Source organism: Mandrillus leucophaeus, unplaced genomic scaffold, assembly GCF_000951045.1.
Source record: "Mandrillus leucophaeus isolate KB7577 unplaced genomic scaffold, Mleu.le_1.0 Scaffold53, whole genome shotgun sequence".
Lineage (NCBI taxonomy): Eukaryota > Metazoa > Chordata > Mammalia > Primates > Cercopithecidae > Mandrillus > Mandrillus leucophaeus.
Window position 1 is genome coordinate 1,898,046 of NW_012105697.1, and position 6,215 is coordinate 1,904,260.

The window sequence follows — 6,215 nt, forward strand, 5'->3', positions numbered from 1 at the left end:
AAGCATTGCACTGTGGTCAGATGAGGGTATGAAATGTTGGTGTAAAACAGTGTTTTGCCTTTTGGGAAAAGTAATAGGAGCTTTTAATACACATTGACTCAACATTGCTTTTTTTTTTATGAGGAACCTACGAAGCAGAGTCACTAGGCATAAAGCTCATGGAATACTCTTTAAATTATCCTATATAATAGTATAAAATCAGAAACACCTGAAGCCTGATAAGAGCATGATTAAATATTTCTGGTGCACTATTGTGTATTATCAATCCACTTAAAATCATTCTTTAGGGCGGGCACAGTGGCTCACGCCTGTAATCCCAGCACTTTGGGAGGCCGAGGCGGGCGGATCACGAGGTCAGGAGATCGAGACCATCCTGCCTAACACCGTGAAGCCCTGTCTCTACTAAAAATCCAGAAAATTAGCTGGGCATGGTGGCACGTGCCTGTTGTCCCAGCTACTCGGGAGGCATGAGGCAGGAGAATCGCTCGAATCCCAGAGGTGGAGGTTGCAGTGAGCTGAGATTGTGCCACTGCCCCCCAGCCTGGGCGACAGTGCGAGACTCCATTGCAAAAAAAAAAAAAATTAAAAAAAAAAATTTAAAGAACACAAGGAAAAAGCTCATACAACAGTGTTTAGAGAAGTGTGAACTGTTTGAGTCTAAAGGTAACTCCATTTTCTTAAACTTATTAGAGGGAAATAAAGTTGACTCCTGAACTCAGAAGTCAGTGGTACCAGCCCCTAGGCAGCCAAAAATCCACGTATAACTTTTGACTCCCACACTGATAGGCAACTATTGACCAGAAGCCTTATCAACGAAGTCAATTAACACATAAGTAGACGAACATCTGTATTGTATGCGTTCACGACATATCTGACTTTAATTTTTTAAGTATTTCTAGGCTGCCTGGTTCATCCACAAGTTGTCATACGTCTCCCCCAAAATTCTCCAATATATTTATTTTTGAAACTTCATGTAGAAATGGACCCACGCAGTTCAAACCTGTGTTGTTCACGGGTCTACTGTGAATCTGTTAAACACATTTGTGTGACACAAGTGTTTTCTTTTAAATCTTGTGTTGGTGTTTTTCCTCCCTAAGCGAACACAAGTAGATTAGGGATTAATAAGTTAAACCTCACCAAGTCCAACCCTTCCCCAAATTCTTCCCTCGTTTGACTTCTATTTCACCATTGCCTTTCTTTGAGCCCTGTCCTTGTAACTGAGACTTATTCTGAGCGACTTCCGAGTTCAGGAGTCAACTGTATTTCCTTCTAGTGATACGTTTGTCTAAGAAAGTGGAGATATCTTGAGACGCAAACAGTCCGTATTTCCCTAAACACTGTTGTATAAGCTTTGTGTTCTTTAAAGTATGATTTTTAAGTGGGTTGGTCATAATGCACCAGAAATATTTAATCATGCCCCTTCTCAGTCTTCAGGTATTTCTGATTTTATACTATGACATAGGATAACTCAAGGAAAATTCGATAAGATTTATGCCTAGTGACTGCTTCATAGCTTCCTCAAAAAAAAAAAAAAAAAAAGCAATGTTGAGTCAGTGTGTGTTAAAAGCTTTCATTACTTACTTTTCCCGAACAGCAAAACACTGTTTACACCAACATTTCCTACACTCTTCTGACCACGCTGCAATGCTTTTTAAGTTGATTGCTGGAATTTGCTGTTGACTGAGCTATAAAGTGCCAACTGCACTATGAGGTAAGCTCCAACACCTGCACAAAAGCTGCCATGACAGCATTGCACGTCCCGAGTCGGCGTTGCATCAGAATAGCTGATCACCGCACAGCTGGACACTTCAAGCACCTTTGACCAGACCTTCTCAAGCACTGAGACACAAGGGAATCACCTGGGGAGTCCTCAAAAACCCCAGTGTCCGGAAATACAGACACTGATTAAATTAGAGACTTTGGAGGTTGGGCCCAGGAATCAGTGGATTGTTTCAGTCCCCACTGTAAATTCAGCACTCGAATCAATTTGTAAACTAAAAATAATATGTTAAGACCCCCCCCCCGCCCCCACCCAACCAACTGAGTGGACCCCCTCCCTCCTGGCCAAGGGGACCTGAGAGATACTTGAAAAACAGAATTATTGACCATGGCAGGAAGGAAGGTCAAACTTCCTCCCATCTCTTTCCTTTCATAGCCGGCACAACTCATGGGCATTAACATTAAAATAGAGCTCAGGGCCAGGTGCGGGCGCTCACACCTGTAATCCCAGCACTTTAACAGGTCAGGAGTTCGAGACCAGCCTGGCCAATATGGCAAAACTCCATCTCTACTAAAAATACAAAAATTAGCCAGATATGGTGGCGTGTGCCTGTCATCCCTGCTATTTGGGACTCTGAGGTGGGAGAATCGCTTGAACCCGGGAGGCAGAAGTTGCAGTGAGCCGAGATTGAGCCACTGCACTCCAGCCTGGGTGACACAGCGAGACTCCATCTCAAAATAAAATAAAAATAAAATAAAATAGAGCGCAGAAGATGGACAGAAGAGATTCTTTGTGGCAATAAGATACCAGATTATAAACAAGACCTAAGGCAATGCCAGGCAAGGATTAAGTCTTTCTCATGTGAAAAAAATCTCATGAAATGGCTAAGAAGAAAAAAACAAGAAAAACACTTAGTGTAAGATGGCTTATGTTCCAGCCTGACTCTGGTATCACATCACATGACAGATAGCAGCCCCCCTCACTGCCCCAACTGAAGCATTGCTTTCTACTGACTCCAAGTCTCTGGACAAAGCTTAACTCTTTCAACCAATTGCCAACGAAAGATTTCCTGAACTCCCCCCACTTGTAAGCTCCCACTTCGAGACATCCCACCTTCTCGGGCCAAACCAATGTACAATCTCCATTTATTGATTTATGATGTTGCTTGTAACTTCTACTTCCCCAAAATATACACAAATAGTTGTGACCTGACTGCCTGGGGACCACCTCCTCCAGGCTTCCTGTGTGTGCGTTTTTTCCTGGGCCACAGTCGCTCACGTTGGCTCAGAATCAACCTCTTTAAAGTATTTTACAGAGTTTGGTTTTTCCGTCAACAAATTAATACCTTAGAGTTGAGCATTCTTAAAAGCAGGGAAGCTACCTGAGTGCTTAAAGTATCCTTTCCTCCCGCCATTTGCAGCCACATGGGTGGAACTGGAGATCATGATGTTAAGTGAAATAAGCCAGGCACAGAAAATACATGTCGTGTGTTCCCACTCATGTGAAAGCTAAAAACGTTGACCTCATGAAGGTAGAAAGTGGAGATAGTTACCAGAGGCTGGAAAGGATGTGAGGATGCAAAAGAAGTTGGTTAATAGGCACAAACATGCAGTCAGATGGCAGGAATAAGTTCTAATGTTTGTTAGCAGAGAAGGCTGACTATAGTGAAGAATGTATTATTTATTTCAGAATAACTAGAAGACAGAAATTGAAATGTTTCCAACACATAGAAATAATACTTGAGGTGATGGATATTCTAAATACCCTGACTTGATCATTACACATATTATGCCTGTAACATCACATGTACCCCATAAATATTATGTATCAATTTACTTTTAAAAAAATTCTTGGCCAGGCCTGGTGGCTCACGCCTGTAATCCCAGCACTTTGGGAGGTTGAGGTGGGCAGATCACGAAGTCAGGAGATCAAGACCAGCTTGGCTAACATAGTGAAACCCTGTCTCTATTAAAAATACAAAAAATTAGCCGGGCGTGGTGGTGGGCGCCTGTAGTCCCAGCTACTTGGGAGGCTGAGGAGGGGAATGGTGTGAACCCAGGAGGCGGAGCTTGCAGTGAGCCGAGATTGTGCCACTGCACTCCAGCCTGGGCGACAGAGCGAGACTCTGTCTCAAAGTAAATAAAAAATAATAACTACAATAAAAACATTCTTTTTGTCTCTAACACTTTATACATCACATGGAAGAATGGCATCTATAAGGCTACAATGATGAGTTAGCTACGTTTAAACACTCCACCCACAACGCACATACACTTCAAAACATCATGCTGCACACAATACATGCAATTTTATCTGTCACCTTAAATAAGTTTACAAAAAAAAAAAAAAGAAGCATGACACAAGTTCACCCATGTGAACTTGAAAAAGGTAAAACAGTTTGGCCTGCCCTTAGTACCTTTAGTCATTGCATCCCCCCACCGTATTACTTCCAGCTCCTAACCAAAGAGAAAGCTAAAGAACCAATATAACGTCATAAAAAAGACCTTAAAATTCAAAGAAGCAAATCGGCCAGAAAGGTAACTCACCAACCCTGCCACCAGGTCTCCTTGGCTGATCGAAAGCAAACAAGCCAGGAAATGGGAAGAAAAAGGCAGTGCCTGCCCTGTGATTAGCCAGCTGATTCCTCTCTTGATTGGCCAAAGTGGGTTCTTGATGACCTTCACGATGGAGGGGGAATACTCCTGCACCTGCGTGTTCCTGCCCCAGATGCCCCAGTTGTCTTCCTCCACCCAGGACTGAATAGGGTCTGCTGATTAGAAGACAGTGCAGACCCCGTTTATGATGCTGGAGCTCGCAGGGCATCTGACCGAGAACCTCCGAAACAATTGATTTAGGCGGTGCCGGGGGGAAAGAAGTTCTCCACCGATAATCTCCATTTTGGATAACCATCTCTGCAATAAGCTCCATGAGGGGAATACGCTGTTTAGTCTACACCACCACCTGGCAAGGATCCTTTCAAATCTGAGGGAGGCCATAAATATTTGTGGAATGAATGCAACCAAAGGGATGTTTAACAGGTGATAGAATTTGCAGAGACACTTCCTAGATCCTCCACCCAGGGGGCCTGGCTTGGCAGCCTATTGGAATCACTTGGAGGCCTTTAATGATTGACTGATAACTCACTGCCATGTGCAGGTGTCTGCTTTGGTCAGGAGAGAGAATGCTCTGAGTATGACTGATCAATATAGCTCCTCATATTGGACAGATTAAAGAAAAACAGGGGCATCTTCATAGGTACGAAAGGGGAAATATAAGAGAGTCTATATCTCTTCATGCTTTTAGATGTATCTTTGTAAATTAGGAAATAAAAGAATTTCCTTCACCCAGTAAAGCATTCCAAAGAAGCAAAAGCCACCAAAAATCTCATAATGGATGGGAAAATGATGAAAGAATATCTTTTACAATAAGACGCAAGACAAACATGGCCTCCGTCCCCACTCTTGTTTCAACACAGTGCACCTGTTCACTGGGGCATGAAAACGGATCTGAAAGAAAGAGGCGAAATTATCATATTGGAGATAATTTGAATATCCCTGCAAACTCTCTCCCCTTAAATCTATTGATAAATGGTTAGGATTCAAAGCAGATTTGGTGAATATAAATCAACATACAAATCTGATTGTATTTCTCTAAAAAAAAAAACTAATTGGAATTTAAAATTTTAAAGGATGCCACGTGCAGTTCCAAGAAAAATCTAAACTAGAAATAATTCTTATAAGAGATTGTAAACCTTAATGAATGTGATATAGAATTTTACTGCCATATACAAGATCCTTATAAATGAAGGATAACATTACATTCTTGTACAGGAATTATTATTAAGAAGATGTCAATATGCTCCCAAATAGACCTTTATATTCAGGAAAACAATAAAATCCCAATAGAAATTTTCATATCAAAATATAATTCTGAAATGTATGTGGAAAATAGAAGGGACTAGTACAAGCCAGGAGATGCCTGAAGAACACAGGTGGGTGGGAGGGGGGAAAGTTGATTGAACTGGATCCACCCTATGAAGATTTAATTAAAAACTATGGTAATTAAGACTTATTGGTTGGCCAGGCATGGTGGCTTATGCCTGTAATCCCAGCACTTTGGGAGGCCGAGGCGAGCGGATCATGAGGTGGGGAGATCGAGACCATCCTGGTTAACATGGTGAAACCCCGTCTCTACTAAAAATGCAAAAATTAGCTGGGCATGGTGGTGGGTGCCTGTAGTCCCAGCTACTCGGGAGGCTGAGGTGGGAGGATTACTTGAGCCTGGGAGACGGAGGTTACAGTGAGCCAAGATCATGCCACTGCACTCTAGCCTGGGCGACAGAGAGAGACTCTGTCTCAAAAAAAAAAAAAAAAAGACTTATTGGCACATAGATGAGCAAATACATAGTGACACAAAACATAGAACCCAGAAACAAATGTAGGTAAATATGAAAAGATGGTTTATAACAGATTTCTGGGCAGTAGAGTAGGTGAAC

General features: G+C 42.2%; 1 protein-coding gene across 1 annotated transcript in view; it reads right to left on the minus strand.

The window, feature by feature from the left end:
- Positions 1-4,290, minus strand: part of NLRP11 (NLR family, pyrin domain containing 11) — a 50,274-nt gene extending 45,984 nt beyond the window's left edge. The window contains exon 1 of the mRNA XM_011996981.1: positions 4,267-4,290. The gene's annotated coding sequence lies outside the window, so the exon portion shown is untranslated. The remainder of the gene's footprint in view (positions 1-4,266) is intronic.
- Between the last annotated feature and the right edge of the window lie 1,925 nt (positions 4,291-6,215).